The sequence below is a fragment of the Artibeus jamaicensis genome, unplaced genomic scaffold (genome assembly GCF_021234435.1).
Source record: "Artibeus jamaicensis isolate MK-2021 breed Jamaican fruit bat unplaced genomic scaffold, CSHL_Jam_final contig_519, whole genome shotgun sequence".
NCBI classification, from domain to species: domain Eukaryota; kingdom Metazoa; phylum Chordata; class Mammalia; order Chiroptera; family Phyllostomidae; genus Artibeus; species Artibeus jamaicensis.
Genome location: NW_026521871.1, coordinates 37,001,917 through 37,024,889, shown reverse-complemented (window position 1 = coordinate 37,024,889; position 22,973 = coordinate 37,001,917). Strand labels below are relative to the sequence as shown.

The 22,973-nt window shown below is 39.4% G+C and overlaps 1 non-coding gene across 1 annotated transcript; it reads left to right on the top strand.

Annotated features, from left to right (window-relative positions):
- The first annotated feature begins 22,495 nt into the window (after positions 1–22,495).
- On the top strand, positions 22,496–22,602 carry LOC119048423 (U6 spliceosomal RNA). The gene has a single exon (XR_005082328.2). It is a non-coding gene; the product is annotated as a U6 spliceosomal RNA (small nuclear RNA).
- The last annotated feature ends 371 nt before the right edge of the window (positions 22,603–22,973 follow it).

Here is a 22,973-nt window from a genome sequence, read left to right as displayed (position 1 = left end):
GTTTCTTTCCCCTCTTCAAAGATACGTGGGTTGTTCCCAGTGCTTGACTGTTAGGAAAAACGTCTGTCAACATTCTTTTAAAAGTCTTTTTATGGATGTATCCTTTTATTTCTCTTGATTTATACCTAGAATTGCATGTGTTTAAAAGTATGTGTTGAAAACTATTAGGAACTCCCAAACCATTTCCAAAGTGAGTGCTCCAGCTTCTGCCCCCACCAGCAGTGCCCAGTCATCTTCCCTAAAACTTGCATTGTCAGTGTTTCTAATTTTAGCCATTTTTGAAAATTTTGTGGTGGCCTCTTGCTGTGTGTTCAGTGCGCAGCATCTCCCTGAGTTCTCAGGAAGTCGAGTATCTTTTCATAGGCGTATCAGTCAGTCAGGTGTCTTCTTCTGTGAGTCTATTGATAGAACCAAAGATTTGTTGACCAGTTGCACTTTTGGGGAGAGTCCTCACGTGTTGAGGATGGGTAAGTACTCCCCTCAGAAGTCAGTGATTTAAGAAAATTAAATCAATAACAAATATACTTTCATTTCCTAGATCAAGGCTGATTTGGCTGGAAAGAACCATGGCTTCCTTAACAAGACAAAATACACAGGGGTGTCCTTGAGCTGGTTTTCAAAAGATGCTGTAATACGCAGTGCCTACTGCTCCCAGCATGTCAGAACACAGGCATCACTGGAAGATGCTTCGAGCCTGGGGCTGGGCGGCTGCTCACACGTAGCAGACAGGATCAGGTACTTGTGCTCAGAAGGGAGCTGACAGCTTCCCTTGCATCTGCGGTTCCACTGAGATGTTCAGAGGCCTCAGGATGACATTGGTGATGGGTTATTTAAGCAGAAAGAGTCTGGATGGCTATCCTTTGGTGGCTGTTATTGGCAATGTACTTCAGGAAACAAAGTCATAAGCAGAATTAAACACACAGCTCATAGCATCGTAGGATTTTAAAGTTAGAAGGAGCCCTAGAGATAAACCAGCTCAAACATCTCATTTTATGAGTGAGGAGATTGAGGCTCAGTGACTTGGAGGTTTTCAGTGCTAGTTAGTGGATGAGGTAGACCTTAAATATTCTTCGTAAGAATTAGGTTAACTGGTGAGTACAATTAAATTCAGTGCAGGGGGATGGGGACATAGGCTTTGCCTCATTTAAAAGGTGCTGATAACTCTGAGTTCTTTTCATACACACGTCAAAACAGGGTTGTCTGTATGCCCCTGAACTCCCTCACATAGGAGTTTTCCTTGTTCTTCTCTCCACCCCTCCCCCACAACACACATAAAGCCTGGTAGGGGGTCGAAGGAGACTGCAGAAAGCAGGCAGCATCTCTTAGTCTCAGCGGTACAATAGAAGAGAAAGTCATACACAGACTTCGGCCAGAAAAAAGAGTTCAAAGTCAGGCTTAAGTTCATTCTCAAAGCTGCAAAATTTATGTCAAGAGCCTTGACATAAATTTCAACATATAGACTAATACCCTGCCTGCTGCAAGTAATAAAAATTTTAACAAAATGTGACCCTTTATATGATCTCATCTTGTTACCGAACAACAAGAGGTCTGAGGGAGGGGCAATACAATATTTGGCCCACCTAGGGATGCCCAAAACTGCTATACAACAGGGGCCCCTCCCGAAAACAAAATACTAAAATCTACTGGGCCCTTCTGTCCGCCGCCAATTGGAAAGACATCTCTTAATGCCAGAGATTTGTGAAAAGGAAACAAAATGTTTATTTAATGCTATTCAGGCCTAATGCCACCACTAAAATATCAAAGTCCTTTATGTATACACCTACACCCACACAGCGCTCCCTTCTCCCACTGTCCCAACTCCGGGTACCGTAAATCAGGAAAAGAGCACACGTATGTATTGCAGGCTGCTGGCACCATCAGCTGTGTTACTGTGCAGGATCTCGAGTTAATCCAAAGTACTGTGGTACCCTCTCATGGTCCACTGGCAAGAGTTCTTTGTACCCAGTTCCAGTCAAAGTCTCTCTTGCTTTTTCAGGCCCCGCAGCCAAAGGGGGCACCCCAAAGCCGCGTGGGCCTCTTCTACCAAAGCTGCAGGAGTCCGCACTCCACCAAAAGCATGTGGCTTTCTTCTTCACCTGGCTGCAGGGATCTCCATTCTGGCAAAGCTGCGTGGTTTTCCCTTTCACCTGGGAAAGAGGGGGTCCGCACCCTGCCAAAACCATGTGGCTCCCTCTTTCACCTCACCAAGAGGGGGTCCTCACTCTGCTGAAACCGCGTGGCTCTCTCTCATCTGGCCAAGCGGGGACCCTTCATGTCCTGGAGCCAGTCTTTTTCAATCTCTAACACAGGCCTTCTCACTCAGGAGCGCAGCCCCTAGTTACATCCTCCTGAGTCCAAGCCCTTTTCACTCAGGAGTGCAGACCTTAGTTACATCCTCCTGAGTCCCAGTCCACTACCTTCTCCCTGGCTCCAAACTTGGCCACTGCTATTTAACATATCTATGAAACCAGTTAAAGGTTATAGAAATGTTAAATAATCATTCCAGAGGTTAGCTGCAAAACTGTTGCTATGCAAAACAGCTCTCAATGGCCTTGCTACATTCGTTTCTTCCCCCTGGGGGGAGGTGTGAAGACATCTTATATGTCTCTCTAATATTCTTATACACTTTGAATTCTGGACACCATTCCAAATCTTTTTTTGGGGCCCCCCTGGCTGCACCCTGTATCAATCTTATAATAAGTCTGGAGGTAGGGACTTGCCAGAACCGGTTAACTTAGTGGGCCAACAGCATCAACAAGGATCTAGACATCTTCCATCGTTCTGCATGAACCCCTCAGCAGACTGCTCCTGCCCAGACCCTGCTTCAAGGGAGGTCTTGCTGTGAGGGATGAAGTGAACAGGCAGCCTCCGATGGTCAGTTCCTTTGGAAACATTGTGCCTCTGCTAAAGAGACTCCCCTCAGATCCTGCCTTTTCTTCAGATGGCTGAGTGAAATGGGGGTATAAGGACATCGCCTTCTCAGCCCGAAGCAGGGCAGCTTGTACAGGTGGTACCAGTCCAACGTCCCCTGTAGAGTTGTTTGAAGACTTGCTGGGCCATTGCACCAACCCTGGTTATAAAATTATAGTTAATATAAAATGAATAAGTTCTAGAGATCTGCTGTACACCATATACCTATAGTTAACACAGTGATGCACTCTGTAGGATTTGTTAAAAGGGTGAACCTAATGTTGAGTGTGCTAACCACACACACACAATCAGCTCAGGGACACAAGGAATTTTTTGAGGGTAATGGATGTGTTTATTATCACGACTGTGGTGACGGTATCATGAGTGTATGCTTTTGTCCAAACTCATCAAAATGTGTATAATATGTGTAATTTTGTATGTAGCAATTAAATCTCAATAAAGCTATAAAAACAAAAAGAGCATTTAGAATGGCATAGTCTTTAACCCAGTGATTTTCATATGGAAATCTGTCCTAAGAAAATGATTAGAATACATGAAGACCTGTATGTACCAAAGAGACAGAGGTTGGAGCACAGTAGGTTCTTCAGGGATCCACTGTGGTGGGAATGGGGACCCGTTACTGCTGATTATAGTAACAAGCAGCCAGTTGGATAGAAATCGGCACACAGTCCTTGAACAAATGACTGTTTTATTCTTTTGTGCTATAACCTTCCAAAATGGCTCATCCAGAGTTTAAGCTGCCGATAACACCTGTTCAGGTGTCTAAGTCACATTGGCCACTTGTCAGTGGACCCGGCTTTTGATGTGCGCTGATGACAATTGTTGAAAGACAACAGCAATCTGTCAGGACTGCTTGTCTCCTCTCATCTCTGGCAGACATTCCCATAAGTGCGTTAGGGCTATTGTGAGTGAATCGCAGGTGTACAGAGGGGTGAAGTCTCTCAGAGATTTTCTATTTATGTTGCATTTTTATTCACACACCGTATAAATTTACTTGGAGCTCTGATCTCCGTTAAGTTCAAATGCTACTCTTCCTGTGTGTTATATTTACTTTAAAATCCTTACAGTGAACCAAAAAAATATTTAAAAAATACTTGTATATTTCCTGAAAAATTGACAATTACTCTGTGAAAAACGATGAAAAATGTAATTGGTTGGAAATCTTCATGAATTTAAGCTGAATGCTAGAACATTCAAAGTTTATTTTTAAAAAAATGCGAGAGGAGAAAGATTCTTCCAAAGATCCAAAACACTGACAACAAAGAAAATGACTTAAAATTTGAGGAAATAATTTTTAAATAAAATAACCCCACAAATTTTTATACAGCTAGGCAGAATAAACAAAGTGGAAAATATATAGGATGAGAATCGAGCATACATTTAAAAAATTACACATGAATGTGTAAATTTAAAGCTAACCAATATAAAATGGGCCCCAATATGAATAGGTATCTCACCCAAAAGGAAAAAAGTTTAATAAGCACAAGACGCTCAAGATCACTCATAAACAGACATGCAACCCTAACCCAGAATAAGATAATTAGCACCATTTCAAACTGGCAGAATTGAAAAAGACTGAACTGACAAGTGTTGGAGAAGTAGGGAAATGCCAACCCTGATAGATGCTATGAATTGTAATATAAGTTGGTTTAATCACGTCAGAAATCAATTTAACAATATCAAATATATTTAAATAGTTACAGTTATTCCTGTGGCTATAATTCAGATAAGTAGAATACAAATCAACAAGAAACATACAAAAACATATATATTCCAGAACTGTGAGCAACATCAATATTGTTGAAAGAACATAAATGTCACCATGTAATAGATGATAATATTCCACTTCTAATTGTAGGGGAGATTAGGTACAAAGGGCTTTATGCTGAAATGATATTAGATAGATTATAAAACACAGAGGAAGGGGTATTAGAAAGGACTTAGAGGAAAAAGTGGTCTAAATATTTATTATAGCCATAAATATTAATTAAACTCATCAATTAAAGCATGGTTATTACTAATTTGGATTTTTAAAAGGAGAGAAAAAACAAAAATATAGAATAGGTCAAATTTAGTTATGTGCTATTTATATGAACAATACTTTAAACAAAGATATAGGAAGGTAGAAAATAAAATAATTTTTAGAAATTTTTGCTTTGGGGATTGTGCTTGCAGGATACCTTTTTCTTTTTTTTTTTTACTTTCTACTTAAAAAAAGAGTTAATAAGCAAGGGACAGATTGAAGACTATATCCTAGATTAATGATTTTCCATCCTTTTCATCTCATGGCACACATAGACTAATTACTGAAACGCCACAGCATACCAAAATATATATTTTTTGCTGATCTGACAAAAACAAGGTATAATTCTGATTCATTCACACCAGATAGCTATTGTTGTGTTGGCTATTTTCAATTTTTTTTACTTGACAATTTAGGGGAAAAGAGGTCAGTGCCCCTGACTAAATAGTCAGGTTTTGCAGGTTTTAGAAATTCCTGTGCACACCAATTGAAAATCTCTGCCCTAGATACATTTAAAACATGATGTACTTATATCCAGAATCTGTAAACAACTCTTACAAATCAGTAAGAAAAAGACGACTCACTAGAATTATGAGCAAGAGTCTTGAAGTAACACATCACAAGAGTACATCCAAATGACCAACAAATACATGATGTTCAATTAAAGCCAGATAAGAGTCCACTAAACACTTACCAAAATGAAGAAAAAAAGGTACATTTACATATTGAGAAGAATGTGATGTAACTGGTATTCTTATACATTATTTGTTGATGTAAAAGTTGGCACTGCTCTTTTGGAAAAACTATCTGGCAGTATCTTTTAAGGCTCAACATAGCCTCGTCCTGTGACCCAGCAATTGAACTTCTATAGACACCCAAGGGAAATGTGTGCACATGTTCGCCATAGAACATGTACAAGAACGTTCCTTGTGTTATTCATAACAGTTTACTGGACATAATTCAACATACATTAACAGGACAATGCATAAAAGACTGTTACATTCATAACATGGAATAAGACATGGAAATGAAAATAAACTATTGCTGTAGACAAGTATTCACTACTTGGACAAATTTTATCTCTACAATTTTGAGCAAAATATTCTAGGTCCAAAAACATATATGATTTTCTTAATACAAATTTTAGAAACCCATTTTCTGTGCTATCGGCAGTCAGGATAGGGACAGCCGTGGAGAAGGAATGGGTAGCAGAGGGAGGGCACACCCAGGGAATACTTCTGGGTGTTGCGCCATTTCCTGAGTTTGGTGGTGGTTACATGGGTATGTCCATTTTATGGGACGTCATTTACCTGTATGTTTTTTCTATTAAATTTATTGGAGTGACCTTGGTCCGCAAAACCATCTAGGTTTCAAGTGCGCAACTCAGTAAAACATCATCTGCACAGTGCAGCCTGTGCCCATCACGCCACGCAGTCTCCTTCAGTCCCCGTTTCCTCACCTTTGCCCACCTCCCCCTACTCTGCATCCACTTTCCCTCTGCTTATCGGGACGCTGTTGTCTGTGACACTGTTGTTTGTGTCTATGTGCTTTATATAGATAAATATATATGCTTTTATTTTTGCTTAATGCCTTCACTTTCTTTCATCCAGCCCCCCAATACCCTCCCCTCCGACAGCTGTCAGTCTAACGCAATTTTCATTTTGTATGCTATGCTTCAATAAAAGACCGTCTTAAATATGGTCAATTATGTTAACATTTGTTAAATATGTGTGCCTGATAACGTGGGCAGGTGTATGGTTTTTGATTCTCTGCAATTTATCTCTAAAATAATTCTTAATATAAAAATAATTTAAAGAGTAAAGTAAAACCATTCATAAGCTATCACTCTCTTGAAAAGATGGAGTCTTACAGTGAAGATAGTATTATCCTAGGTGTCAGTGATCAATTAATTTATTTAAACCAATGAGTTAATTTAATATTTTAACCTAACTCTCCATTTCCCTCCCTGCTCCCTCTTACCCTCTCGCCTGTTAAAAATATCCATCCCATTATTTATTTTAGTCTCTCCCTTTCTCTATTTTCCTCATAAAAATGGTAGTCTCTGTAATGGGTTTCTGCCCAGGACTTTCTGGGAAATGTTCTCGGAGCTAAAGAAGAGTCAAAGCTTCTCAACCCCTACCCCCTACCCCAGGAAGCTGTCTGTTAATGGGCTAGGAGTTAAAAAAATAATGTCAGGTGACAGGAAGATAACATTTATTGTTTCTCTCGAAGATCATAAAAGGTCTATATACTTATTACATAAAAAGTACCAATCATCTATGTTCCCAGATACTCTACCAACCTTGTTTACTTATATGCTACAATTTTTAAAAAAGAACTATTTAAACATCTAATTATAAAATACAGGGATATGTCAGCAGTTGTATAACCTACTGTTTTCACTTAACAGAGCCTGGACATTTTCATAGAATTGAGTTGTATGTGAAGATATTCCTTAACTGGATGTTTAGGGTTTTCAGAAATAGGATGGCTGTATAGAATATAAAGGGAACAACGTTCTTTTGTTGGGATTATTTATCTCACACTCACAAGCGTGTGCCTGCTTGGGTAGCCATGTAGAGGGACTCCTGTTAAACTCTGTATTTTTATTTTTCTTGTAAAATAGGCCCATCTTTACAGCAAAAGTTGGATGTCTGCTCCATTTTAAAGAAAAGCGCCCCGACCTCTGAGACAGGGCGTGGACCTCCTCATTCCAGAGAGAACAGTGCATCCTCCCAGGAGGCTGCACGAGGGGCGCCTCTCAGCGAATGTCCTGTGTCACTCGCCAGGGTTGTCCCCCATTTTCTGTTTCCTAAACTACCTTCTCTCCCTCCCGTCTCCTGAAGTCAGAGGGGTCCCCCTCCTCACCCTACTTTCACCCTTCAGTACATGACAGCATGATCAGATTTACTCTAAGATTTGTGCACATGGACTTGGAAAAACTAGGCTCGCTTTCTAGATCTTACCAGGAGAACAAACAGTATTCCAAAGTCATCCTTTGGCTGTCTTTCATTTAGCTTCTCTATTTACAATTGCAGTTTAATTTTAGAATTCTTTAGAAGTGCTGATTACATTCTTTATGCTTAGCTTGGCAGAAGAATGGATAAACTGGTTTATTAATACCACATTATTTTACGGTTATAATAAACACATTGAAATTGTGATTTTTAAGCCAGTTCATGAGTCAACCCGAAGATCTTACTGTGCTGCTTTAAGGTCTGTCGTCTGCTTCCAATTAAACAATAATTTGGCAGTGCTCTCTGGTAAGTGTACAAAAAATGCTAGTAGAAAGAATGTAACCAAGAAAGTTTATGATGATTCAGCCACAAAGAAAATTATATATCAGCTTCCACTCTCCACTTATTTGATTCTTGATAGATTTGAGTCCATAGGTACTTTACATGAAAATAACCAGAAATTAAATACATAGAAAGAAACTTCTGACCCGATGTGTAGAATCTGTGGTAAGTCACTGGAACATAATGGAGTTTACACATTAAATATTGTAGACTATTGTCTAGTTTATAGTGTTTTTGTAGGAAATGACACATTTATAAGGAACTGGAAATTCACCATGATCTATAAGGCCGCTCTTCCTCTTTGGCAGTGATGAGATGTCTAAATGAATTCTGTCAGTTGGCTTTCGGGACTTCAGAGTTTCCTTTTGTTTAAGGAGCACTTCACTATTAATTCCCTATTATAGCTGGCAACGTTTAGTCTAATTTGACTGAAATGGCTTATTGTAGAAAGTTCTCATTTAAGGTTATTTTTGATAATATCAGTTGTTGAGAATTTTCAGGGCATCTTTGCCAGGTGACTAACATTTTCAGCAGAATAGTTGTATGTCATCATTATGTTTATGACTGGATAAATTCATCTAGTAACTTTATTAATAATAATGATCTTAATTTTTCCTAGGTATATACACATCTGAGAGACCAGGTTCATATTGTCCTGAGTATGATGATATGTTAGCCTTGTGTGGTTGTGGTGGATGAAAGGGCTGTTGGGAAATGTATGTACCTCCAACTGTACAAGAAATCTCGATCCCCTGGACCTTGCCCCACTGAGGCAACAGAGAGGGGACTACTAGAAAGCTTTGTATGATCAGGGCAGGATTACAGTGTTCCATAGCTCACAATTGTTCCTTATGAGGAGAAGAAAATGACTTCTGTCTGGGTCTGTCTGTCTGTCTGTCTGTCCATCTGTCTATCTTGCATGGAGTCACACTATGAGCTAATCACAGTTCGAAGTCCTTTGACATATTCATTCTTGGATAAGAAAGGAGCATTTATAATAGAGTAAACTCTGTTTTGTAAGTATGGCTTTAAAAAAAGACCAGTGCTAACATCATAAAACTAAACAAACAAAACTATAGTTACAGCAGCCTAAGACTGGCAGGAAGACAAGGAAGTTTAGACATAGGTACAGAGTCCCTTCAATTACTCTCAAAATAATTGGGAGATCTGGCTTTCTGCTGTGAGTGTGATACATTGTTTGTGTCTGTGCAAAGACTAAACAACCTCTGGGAGTAGCTGATCACCAACAACTAGAAAAGACAGAGGGATAAATCAAACCCAAATTCTGCTACTTTGTTTTATGAATCAAAGCAGCTAATAAGGGTGCTGAGATTCATGGGTTATTTTGAACATTTCCTCTGGTGCTCAACAGAAGTCAGACTATCCATCCTTCACTTCTTAAAGAGAGCACTATGGGTCCCAATTTCAAAGGGCCCTGAACTTACAGTTGAAATCCGTGGTGATTTTATTGTCCCCAGCTTTTTTTTTCTCTGACTCTCTGACATGGTTTCATTTTCCTCCCTAACTATCTTTCTTGATTTCCACCTCACAAGTCATTGGAGGAGATGAATCCTTCTAAACCTTAAGAAATAGAGTTGAAATGACTTCAGTGCAATGGCCAGTGATCATCTATGAGACTAGGATGGCACGAGACAGAACCTAGAGTTTTCCTTATGGACATCAATCCTGAAAACTATCAGGTTTGGAAAAAGCAATCTCAATGACAAATAATTATAATACTCATGACCAGAAATACTGGTTTTCTGCATTTTGATGAGATTTTATAAGTAATAGTAAAGATATAAATAAAATAATTTAAAATTAATAAACAATAACTTATTTATAAAAATAAATTATTCAAAGTATAAACATTACAAAAGGAAAAATGAGTCCCAAAGTAAAGTTGTCTTATAAACCTGAAGGCTTAGAGGGACTGCTGTCCAACAGGGCTTTCTGTGATGGTAGAAATGGCCTCTTATCTCTAACATCATAGCCACTAGCCATTTTAGAGCACTTGATGTGTGGCTAATGAAATAAAAAAAAAAAAACCACCCGAAATTTAAAGTTTATTTAATATTGATCAATGTAAATATAAGTATAAATGCCACATGTGCCACATACTTACTGTATTAAGGCAGTTCTATTAATTCCTTTTATAAATTTTCACTCATAATTTATTTTATACTGATGATAAGAAAATATGGCATACCATAGATCATTATAATTTAAATATATATACTTTCTCAAATAGTACAATAAGTATAAGAAGTTAAATATATGCAATCCCAAAATTACATTTGACACTATGCCTTGGTATTTCATATGCATTTCTCATCGACACTGTGCATTTTAAATTTTTTAAAAAGATTGTTTATTTGTTTTTAGAAAGAGGGGAAGGGAGGGAGAGAGCAAAACACTGATGTGCCAGAGAAACATCTATCGATTGCTTCTAACACACCCGAACCAGGGACCTGTCCTGCAACCCAGGCATGTGTCCTGACTGGGAATCCAACCGGCGACTTTTCAGTTTGCAGTATGGCACCCTTCCCACTGAGTCACACCAGTCAGGGATTTAAAAAAATTAAAAAAAAATTATAATTGTGATTTTGCTAAAAATATGGTAAATGTCATGATGGCAATTGCAAAACATTTTTAATTTGAAGTTTTGTTTATTTACTGAAAAGGGCCTATTTAAAAATAGTTTTATTAAGATATTTACCTACCATAAAGTTCACCTATTTAGTAACCACTTTGGTATTTTTTAGTATATGTGTACAGTTGTATAACCATCACATAATCTATTAGAACACTAGCATCGCCTTCAAAAAAAAAAAAAGAAAACTTGTTCCCATTTGCAGTAACTTTCCATTTCCTCCCCAACCCCTGGCAACTCCCTTTTGTCTATAGATCTGGTTATTCTGCATATTTGATGTGAATGGTATTATACACCTTATGTAGTAATTTGTGATTTTCACTAAGATGTTAATTTCTATACACCAAGAAACTACCTGCAATAAAGTAAGTAAATATGGTAAAAATGATCAATTTCACTGATAGGAATATCCTGGAGAATAGTATAATAATTGGTAAAGCATCTGTGGAAACAGTATCTAGAAACCTAGTCCATAAAGTACTTACTCTTTCTTCTACCCAAAGTCACTGCACCTGTAAGATGCATAGTGCCGATACCACGACATAAGGAATCATCCTGGGAAATGTGCAGTCTCCTTTAGTGTGGTTTCCTTCTCTCTTGGTTGCCCCGTGGAGTCTGCCCTGGTTTTAAGGAGCTACTTGCTCTGTTACGGGGGTTCAGAAAGGTGGCGTGGAGATTCAGTGTTCTGCTGTCGTTTCAGGAGAAAAGCCCCCTTCCTTTCTGGTGGGATTTACTCTTTGAGAGGACTTCAAAGGCAGATCTGTTTCTTTCTCGGCACTTTGCAGAGTTTACACTAGGTAACTTCTTCTGGCTTCTGTCTACTGCTTCCTTCTACCCTCTGGCTTCTCTTCCTCTTGCATTAAGCTACGCGTGCATTAAGGGGCACTGGAGGACAAATGCCTTCCCCAGAAATTAGGACCTAATTGGAATTTCTCCTTTACTCTGAGGAATGAGGCCAGGCCACTGGGTCCATTTGGCTAATTGTCCATCTTTCTTCCCCATGATGAGCTTTTCCCTAGAAGTCATATCAGTCCCTCATGAAAAGTGGTCTCCAGCAGGTCAGACCCCCCCAGTTTCTCAGACATGTCCACACGTTCTGAGCACCAGACAGACCTACATAGGTGTGCCAGAGGACCCCCAACAGTGCAGAGGGAGTGGAAATATGTGAGTGGAGCCATCTGGTGGTAGCACACCTGCATACACCTTCCTGTGCACCAGATTTTGGGTGGTATGGAATTCTCATACCACATCATTATCTTTGTCTTTATCCTTACAGCTGAGATGATAGTTACCAACTCCCCAGTAATGCCAAAAAAGCCCAATTTTTTCTATCCAATAAGTTGACTTCTTAAAAATCTAGTTGAGAAATGGCACGAAATATAGTCAAATGCTTATCTAGAGAGTTTATCTTGAAAGGGCCTGTATGTTGGCAGCAAGAAAACTAGTTGAAAAGTTAAGTATTTTATTATTCGGTCCTATGTGGTCCCAGGAGAAGGGACAGGTTAATGGGTTTCTGCTTACAAAAATTACTGAGTTCTCTCAAATGAGACACTTAGCTGTGTTAACAACACTATATGAATTGAGCTAAAACCCACCCCTTCCATCACTGACACCATAAAACAAGAGAAAGCTAAAGAGTTTGGAATTTCACGAAAAGCTATTGAAGTCAGTATTTTAAAAAGCATTTTAAGGATTCCATATAAATTCAGGCTTATGAAGGAAAACACTAATCTCTTCTTTCAACATCTATGGAATATAGCAGAAACCATTTCTGACTTGAGGCTGTTTGTAGACTTTGGGAATATTAGATGTTAGATTTCAATCCATAATTCTTCAACCATTGGGCTTCTAACCATGGTATATGGAGGGGTATGAGCAACATGCCCAGGGGGACTCTGTTCTGGGGGGAGGGCAAAGCAGAGAGAAGGCAGCTCTGGGCTGTGCCTGGGGGGGGGGGGAGCACGCTGATGCAGGACAGATGTGCTTGTATGAATTTTGGTGTCCAGACGAGTGTGTTACAAGCACCACTCTTCTTTTTACTTCTTTTACTTCCTTTGTGCGCTGTCAAGACCATACCAGGAGCAGAATTTACACAGGTATTTTCTAAGTGCATACTCTCAAGATGACCTGAAATTTAAGTCTTCCCGAGTGTTTTTGATTACTTATGCTTTCATTCTGGGAAAATGTCCCGAGCTTAGAAATTATTGCAAATAGAAGAGTTAGTAAAACAGGCAAGAACAATAATGGATAGGTTGACACAGGGAAACAGGCAAAATGCTGACGGATCTTAGAATCTTACACCTTGATCTTAGAAGGGGGACTTTAGATGTATTTACTCTTTTTTTTAAATAAACCTTTTATTCACTTCTTTCTGGAGAGAGGGGAAGGGAGGCAGAGAGGGAGAGACACATTAATGTGAGAGAGAAACACTGATTGTTATAGGAGACCGTTCTGTTTGGAGTGGGCCCAGACAGGACCCACACCCACGGGTAGGTTCTCCCGTGGGAAATCAGGATTGCGTTGTACCTAGGCTGCTGTGAGACTTAATTTTGTTAAAACTCCTTCACCCTGGATTGAGGCAGCAAATGTTTACTGTATATTTTTAAAGTAACTTCCTAAAATCTATGCTAAACCTTCCAAGGATGAGTGTAACCAGTTCTACCACTTTTCCCTTTTCATTTGCAAATATCTTTCTTCTGTGATGTGATTAGCAGCATGGTCTCCTTTGTTTTCTGTAAAAGGTAACCCCTAAAGCAACTTGTGCATAGTAAATGAGGACCATCAGGTAATGTGCCAAGAAAAGCAATAAAAGCTGGTAAGGGCAAGGGCTGAGGCTTTTTCTCCTCTTGAGAGAGAAGCCATGCCGTCCCCTTTCCTCCACAGGACTCGGTAGTCCGTGTGAATTTCTCGTGCCTCATCCACAATGTGGCAGACCCCATGAGCTGGCGTCCGCATCAATTGGTTGCCTGTCATACACACTTGGAACAGGTCTGAACCTGCAGCCCACACAAGTGTCCTGACTAGGAATCAAACCAGCAACCTTTCACTTTGTAGGATGACGCCCAACTAACTGAGCCACACTGGCCAGGGCTTCAGGTATTTTTAAGAGAAACAAGCTGCTCTTGCAGGGTGTAAGGGCTAGTAGGCTGCCTCGGTCTCTGTTATGGTCTGTGAATTCTGATGTTGAAGCCACATTTTTTAACTTGGTGAATATGCTCACCTCCCTGGGGCCCAAGGTGAAGTTAAGTTTCAAGCAAGACTGCATCAACTCTCAGTTTATTATTACTGATTTGAGAACCCACATTGTTCATTGACAGGCACTGGAGATAAAATAAGACACTCTCAGTGTTCTAAAGGTGGATGGATCTTCCAGGTAAGTAATCGAAACACAGCAGTATATGTTTCAATTGAGGAAATATGGATTCTGAAAGCAGGTTAGTAAAGAATGCTAGTAATTCAGTTTTGGGAGAGTGAAAGGCATAATCCTGTTACTGAACAACAGGTCCGAGGGAGGGGCAATACAATATTTGGTCCACCTAGGGATGCCAAATATTACTACACAACAGGCGCCCCTCCCAAGGACAGTGTACTAATATCTACTGGGCTCTTCTGTCCGCCGTCAATTGGAAAGACATCTCTCAATGCCAGAGATTTGTGAAAAGGAAACAAAATGTTTATTTAATGCTATTTAGGCTTAATGCCTCCACTAAAATAGCAAAGTCCTTTAGGGTATACACCTACACCCACACAGCTCCCACTTCTCCCACTGTCCCAACTCCAGGTACCGTAAATCAGGAAAAGAGCACACGTCTGTGTTGCAGGCTGCTGGCACCGTCAGCTGTGTCACTGTGCAGCCAGGATCTCTCTCTAGTTAATCCAAAGTACTGTGGTACCCTCTCATGGTCCACTGGCAAGAGTTCTTTGTACCCAGTTCCAGTCAAAGTCTCTCTTCCTTCCCAGGCCACGCGGCCAAAGGGGGCACCCCAAAGCCGCGTGGGCCTCTTCTACCTAAGCTGCAGGGGCTCACACTCCACCAAAAGCATGTGTCTTTCTTCTTCACCTGGCTGCAGGGATCTCCATTCTGCCCTAAACGGCGTGGCCCTCTCCTCACCTGGGCAGTTACCCCTCATGTCCTGGAGCCCATCTCTCTTTTTTTTTTAATTTATTGAGTTATTTTTCAAGTACAGTTTTCTTTTGTCAATTTCTCCCATCCCAACCCCCCCCTCCGCCCTGTCTCCCCACCTCCCTCCCATCCCCCCCCTCCCCACAGACCTCATCCCTGTGTCTTTCATACTTGTTCTTCAAAATCCCCCCTCGTTTTTCCCCTTAAATTCCCTTCCCTCTCCCCCTCTGGTCGCTGCCCACTTGTTCTCTATTTTAGTGTCTTTGTTTTTATTCTATTTGCTTGTTTATTTTGTTATTTAGCTTCCTGTTAAAGGTGAGATCATATGGTATTTGTCCTTCAATGCCCGGCCTATTTCACTCAGCATAATGCTTTCCAGTTCCATCCATGTTGTTGCAAAGGATAGGAGCTCCTTCTTTCTCTCTGCTGCATAGAATTCCATTGTGTATATGTACCACCATTTTTTGATCCATTCATTTACTGACGGGCACCTAGGTTGCTTCCAACTCTTGGCTATTGTAAATTGTGCTGCTATGAACATTGTGGTGCATAGGTTCTTTGAAATTGATGTTTTAGGATTCTTGGGATATAATCCTAGCAGTGGAATTGCTGGGTCAAAAGGCAGGTTGATTTTTATTTTTCTGAGAAAATTCCATACTGTTCTCCATAATGGTTGTACCAGTCTGCAATCCCACCAACAGTGAACTAAGGACCCCTTTTCCCCACAACCTCTCCAACATTTGTTGTTTATTGCTTTGTTTATGATAGCCATCCTGACTGGTGTAAAGTGGTATCTCATTGTGGTTTTAATTTGCATCTCTCTGATAGCTAACGATATTGAGCACCTCTTCATGTGTCTCTGGATATTCTGTATGTCCTCTTTGGAGAAGTGTCTGTTCAAGTCCTTTTCCCATTTTTTAATTGGGTTCGATGTCTTCCTAGAGTGGAGTCTTGTAAGTTCTTTGTATATTTTGGAGATTAAACCTTTGTCTGAGGTATCATTGGCAAATATGTTTTCCCATACAGTTGGTTGTCTTGCTAATTTAATACTGTTTTCTTTGGCCATGCAGAAGCTTTTTATTTTGATGAGGTCCCATTTGTTTATTCTTTCCTGTATATCCCTTGCTCTAGGGGACATATCGGTAAAAATGTTGCTGCGTGGAATATCTGAGATTTTCTTGCCGATGTTCTCCTCTAGGACTTTAATGGTGTCACGGCTTATATTTAAGTCTTTTATCCACCTTGAATTTATTTTGGTGTATGGTGTAAGTTGGTGCTCAAGTTTCATTTTTTTGCACGTAGCTGTCCAGTTCTCCCAACACCATTTGTTGAAGAGGCTATCTTTACTCCATTTTATGTTACTGCCCCCTTGGTCAAATAATTATTGACTGTAGAGAGTTGGGTTGATTTCTGGGCTCTCTGTTCTGTTCCATTGGTCTATGTGTCTGTTTTTATGCCAGTACCAGGTTGTTTTGATTACAGTGGCCTTGTAATACAGTTTGATATCAGGTATTGTGATCCCCTGGAGCCCATATTTTCCAAGCTCTCATACCGCTGCTCCTCACTCAGGGGCACAGCCCCTAGTTTCATCCTGAGTCCGCCACTCCCTTCTTCCTGGCTTAAAACCTGGCCACAGCTATTTAACATATCTATGAAACCAGTTAAAGGTTATAGATATGTTAAATAATCATTCCAGAGGTTAGTTGCAGAACTGTTGCTATGCAAAACAGCTCTAAAGGGTCCTGCTCCATTCGTTTCTTCCCCTGGGGGGGTGGTGAGGACATCTTATATATCTCTCCAATATTCCTATACACTTTGAATTCTGGACACCATTCTAAATCCTTTTTTGCCCCCCCCCCCCCCCCGCTGCACCCTGTATCAATCCAACAGGTGACATTTGACTTGGATGTGGAAAGGTGAGTAGGAATTTTCCAGGTAGGAAAGAGCAAAAAGGGAATAAAATTGTTGGAATAACATCTTGGGAGAAAAGTTTGCCCCTAGGCAAAAAAAAAAAAAAAAAAAGAAAGAAAAGCTTCCCATTTTCATAATCCCGGGCTCCATTAGACCTTCCAATGTGAGTAAAAGCACTCTTTGGTTTCCTATTTTTCTTTTATGCTATTCTGGAAGTTGATGGATGTGCAGTGCTAAATGGAGTTGGTGCTCAAAATTTTCTAATCCATTAATCTTCAGGTTTTTCTCACATTTTCCATTTGAGTGACTCCAGGAGACCCACTGACCTCTCAAAAGGTTGATAAGCCAAAGAGAAAACAGCAGCGGACTCCCTGAATGGTATTTGTAGAAAAGACAGTTCACTTAGAGTAATTACTCAGAGAAATTCGGGGGAAAGGATGGCTTGAATGCTCATTTATTAGTTTAGAATAAAACCCAGTATAACCCATGGCAAATGGATAGAGATAACCTTTTAAATTTAAAGGAAAACCTTTTGCCCCTGGGATGCAAACCTGCGCCACCAAGTCCTGCTCCTGCGCTGCATCCCACACATGTGACTTGATGCCCGCAGCTCTATTTTCATTGTTCGGGGTCCTCTAAGGCCTATTTTCTCTGAGGCTCAGTCTGTTCTGGCAGAACTTTGCCATGTTGAATTCTGCTTGATTCGTTCTTTCTATTGAGCCTGATTAAAGTTTCCTATTCTTTCAGCATTTACTTCTTTCTGCTTTAAGAGAAGAGCTTCCTTAGCCCGCGTGGTTTGATTTCCCCTGTGGGGTTTTTTCCAGCGTGTTTCCATATCACAGAAGCCTGTGCAGGTAGAAACACAGCCTCCTGAGTGGGTACCGGCTGCACTTGTTAACTAGCTGATGGTCCTAATCCTCATACAGCTCTCACTGTTTGCCAGCCACGATTCTAAATGCTTTTTATGAATTAATTCAGTCATCTTTACAAAAAGGGAGTCGAATATTACTGTTATTTCCACATTGTAGATAAAGAAAGGGAGGCACAGAGAGAATGAGGAGTTTACCAAAGCTCATGGACAAAGCTCTCAGGTCTGTGCTTTGTTAAAAGCCAGGGAGTTTATATAAACACTATTAAAGATATATTTTTCAATTTTAGTATATATTCAGTATTATTTTGTGTTAGTTTCAGATGTACAGCATGGTGGTCAGATGATTGTATAACTTTATAAAGTATCCCTCGATAAGTCTAGTACCCACCTGGCACCATACGCAGTGACTACAATGTTATTGATTATATTCTTTGTACTGTACATTACATCCCCATGAGTAGTTTTGTAACTGTCGATCTTCTTAATCTCTCGGCCTTTTTGCCCAGTTCCCCAAGCCTCCTCCCCTCCAGCAACCATCAGTCCATTCTCTGTACTTTTGAGTCTGCTTCAATTTTATTTATTTATTTTGTTGTTTAGATTCCACGTACAAATGAAATCACATGGCGTTTGTCTTTCAGACTGACTTATTTAGTGTAATACTATCTAGGTCCATCTATGCTGTCACAAATAGTAAAATTTCATTATGTTTTATGGCCTAATAAAATTTCATTGTTATATGTACCACAGCTTTTTTAATTCACTTGTTTATTGATGGAAAGTTGGGTTGCTTCCATATGTTGACTGTTGTAAATAATGCTACAGTGACATAGGGTTGCATATATTCTTTCAAATTAGTGTTTTGATTTCTTTGGATATAGTATAGTCAGAAGTGGCATTGTTAGGTCATGAGCCAGTTGCATTTTTTAATTTTTTTGAGGAACCTTCATAATCTTTTCCATAGTGTCTGCATCAATCTTCATTCCCACCAACAGTACAAAGGGTTCCTTTTCTTCATATCCTCGCCAACACTCCTTTGTTGATTTATTGATGATAGCCATTCTGGTAGATTTGAGGTGATATTTCATGGGTGTATTGATTTACATTTCTCTGATTATTAGTGACATTGAGAATCTTGTCATATGCCTGTTACCTCTCTGTATGTTCTCTTTGGAGAAGTGTCTATTCAGGTACTCTGCCTAATTTTTAATTAGATTTTTTTTTTGGTGTTGAGTTGTAAGAGTTCTTTATAAATTTTGGACATTAACCCCTTATTGGTGAATTGAATTAGCACTCATATTGTCCATGTCCCCCATGAAAGGTGGGTACTTTAATCTTAATTCACATATGAGAAAGCTGAAGTTCGTGAAGTTTACGTAACTAGTCCGAGTTACACACAACTCACAGTTGGCTGAGTGTGTTTCAGTTGCTCGTCCTGCCAACATCGAAGTCCTGGCTCTTACTGCTGCTCTGAGCATCATTTTTTTAACAAGCTGTGTTTCCCGGCTCTGACGTCTTCCCTGAGTTTCGATTAATGTATTTGGTGGTGAGTGTTGTGGGGAGCAGGTCAGAAAATGCTTTCTATAAAGACTCAGCTAGTGACTATTTTAAGGTCCGTGGTCTGTGAGGTGTGTCTCTGGTACGAACACTTGAGGGCAGAAATCGGGATTCATTCATCCTGCCATCCCTGGTGACCAGGACAGCGGCTGATGATTACACTCTCCGAATTCTTCCTTAGATGACTTAACGAATGGATATAAACCATTGTCCTTGAAAAGATGAGGCTGAAAATCCAATTTATAGAAACTTTTCCCTGATGAACTCGCAATGTGCACGAACTGCTCAGCGCTAGGGGTACATTTTCCTCAAAATTTCGATATCTCTGAAGGAAATGGGTTCTTTCTCCATACTCCTAAATATAATACTTTGAAATTATATAAAAATACAGGTGGTTATCCCTATTGTTGGTATTAATTTTGATGCACATAGTTCATTAGCATAGTATTTGAATCTAGACAAAATAGTGACACTCTCCCTTATTGGTTTTAGGAAAATACGTAAAGCACTCAAATCCCCTCAGCCTCAGGTATAAAAGATGATGTAAAGTTTTACAGCATATGCAAAAGATGCATTGCATCATAAATTATATAACATGGTGAAGATTAAAGAATATATTCAAAATAATGTAGTGTGACATACTACTAGTTGCTTAATGGTAGCTGCTGTTGCCCTCTTGTTTAATTCATTAATTCATCATCTAGGTACAAGAAATCATGAACACCATACCAAGACATTGTCACTGGCCACGCAGTTACTGTTCAAGTGGTCACTTGGAGTAGAATGTCTAACTGCAGGGTGGTCAATATTGACTCATGCCAAAGGCAGGTGCCCAGCACTCTCTCAAAGAGAAGCCAGTTCAGATCATCAGTCAAAGGCACTTACTGAGTCAGATGTCATACTAGCAACTATGGCAAACGGCAGAGGGAGCTTCTGCTGTAAGGAGCATAGAGTCTAGTTAACAAGGTGATATACCCAAAGTGACTGTACATTCTATGCCAGTTGCTCAGTTAAAAATATGTGGCCTAACATCACAAAATAACTCAGCTAGTAATAGGATCTTTGAAGACTCCCCTTTTCTGTGTTACAGTCCTCATCCTAGAAAGCTGTCTATTGTTTTTCTATATTAAACAGGGAAAGATGTCCGATGGTGCTGAGGAAACTATTCCTTCTATGTTCCCAGTGCCTAGCACAGTGCCTGACATGCACTACCTTTTGAGTAAAATAGGTCGAATGGATACATGAATGCATAAAGAAATGTTAAGCACAGAACGTGGAAGGGATATAGGATTGCAGTAATAACCAACTGTCTTTTGTCCTTTATATTACATATTTCATTTAATTACCCACAGCTAATTCATGGAAAAGGAAAATTAACCACAACAGTATCACCTTCATCATTATCATCACAGCATTAATCCCAAAGAGATATTATGAGAGCTGAAGTAGGTTACCTTGCCAACCTCACCCAGGAGCATAAGAGTAATTTATATAAGTATCTTGTTAGAGCCATCAACTCTTACTTGGACCCAAGTTTCATTTGGAAGCAACATGATTTCTTTGTGGCCCTGACCCTAAAGGCTTATTCTGTGCACCTGAATGCTGCTCAAATTTTAACATGCAAAAGAATCACTTGGGGATCTTATTTATTTATTTATAATTTTTTGATTGCAGTTAACATTCAATATTCATTTCAGGTGTACAACAGAGTTGTCACACATTTACATAGCTTACAAAGTGATCCCCCTGATAAGTTCTCATATCCACCTGACACCATACCTAGTTATTGCAATATTATTGACTGTATTCCCTATGCAATACTTGGCATCCACTTGGGGATCCTTTTAAAAAGCAGAGTCTGATTCTGGAGGCCAGGGGTGGTATCCAAAGTTATGCATTAATCAGAAGCTTCCCAGGCGATGTTGGTCCTATTTCACCATATTTGGGCATCAAGGGCTTGGCCACTTGCCAACATATTTCAGAAATGTCTCTTTATAAAATTCACTGCTAGTACCACTATCCTCGTCTCTTCTAATCTCAGAACCAACCCAGACTGAAGTTCATGTACATGTTGCCCCATATTAATTTCTCATGGTGTCTGCAAGTCTATGGAACTCAGTCTTTTTTTTTAATTGGGAAAGCACTGTGAAATGAATGCGACCCTCTGAGATTTCTGTACTTGAGAAAGCTTTGTGCCCTCTATAATATCACATACGCACAGGGTTTGACCACATAGATATCACAGTTACTCACAACACATCATAATCCTTATGGGAACCAAGAAGGATCACTTGAAAATAATAGTCTCAGAATTCTTATCAGAACTTCCACAGCCAACTTAGCCAGAAAGAGGTCAAATACAATCCTTTAACATTCTCACATTACTTCAAAAATAAATGTTACATAAATAAATGAATGAATATTATAAAGGTATGGTTGTTAAGTCAGTCCTGAGTTCATGTGCATTTATAATGCAATTTTCATAAAATGTCTTTGGACAAATAGATCTATAGCTGTAAACTAAAAGATCTTTCTCCCAAGGTTTTTGTGAGTCTTAGAATATAAGTAAAAATACATATATATTTAAAACACTAGCAAGTCACAAAACTCAAAACATGCATTTTTAATGCAAAGAAATTCTATGTTGCATTTTTCTGAGTTTTATTCCAATAGTTCACTTGGCATTTGCCTCACCATTGCAGATACACCGTATTATTATATTGACCATTTTGTCAGTTGACAATGTGTTGATAGCTTCTAGAAAATAATGATGATGCACAATGCCAACCATTTTCTATGTTTGAAATAGCTTGTGAAAGGAAGCACCTAAACATGGTTTAACCATGACCTAAAGAGAAACAGAAAGTATTCCAGGGAATACATGGTCAAGATGCTTTGAAGAGAATGAATGTGGATTTTTGTGCACGTGTCCAGGTTATTTCATTGTCTAACAATAATGTGTTCTTTCCAAATAGAAATTTTAACATAGAATATGTTGTCAGATTTAACTAGATACACAATTAGCCTTAGAAAAAGATCGGAAACTTTGGCTTTTTTCAAACTCCAAAGATCTTAGGTCACTAACTGGCCAAGAGAAAGACAAACACTGTTACAAAAAAAAAAGCTATGAGTGCTCACTTCGGCAGCACATATACTAAAATTGGAACGATACAGAGAAGATTAGCATGACCCCTGCGCAAGGATAACACTCAAATTCGTGAAATAAAAAGCTATGAGGCCAAGCTTTGGACTTTAGGTTAAGGAAACTAGAAAAGAACCCATGAAAATAAGCTCTGTTCTTCTCTATTTCTCAGGTGTTAGTAGGTCAGATCCTGATCCTGAAAATATTTAACACTGTCCTCCATCAGAAATGAGAGCTATATAAAGAAAAATAGAGAAACACACTATACAGTGTTAAAAAGCTTCAGTGTTTGTAAAGATTTATCTAGGGCACCACAAATGTGCATGTTTATATACATATGTATATATACACATATACATAGAGGGTCTGGTACAAATAACCCTTTTCATGACAAAACCCTTCATTACAAAATCATAAGCATGTAATTCTGTCATATAACAATATCATGCTCAAGCACACCATATGA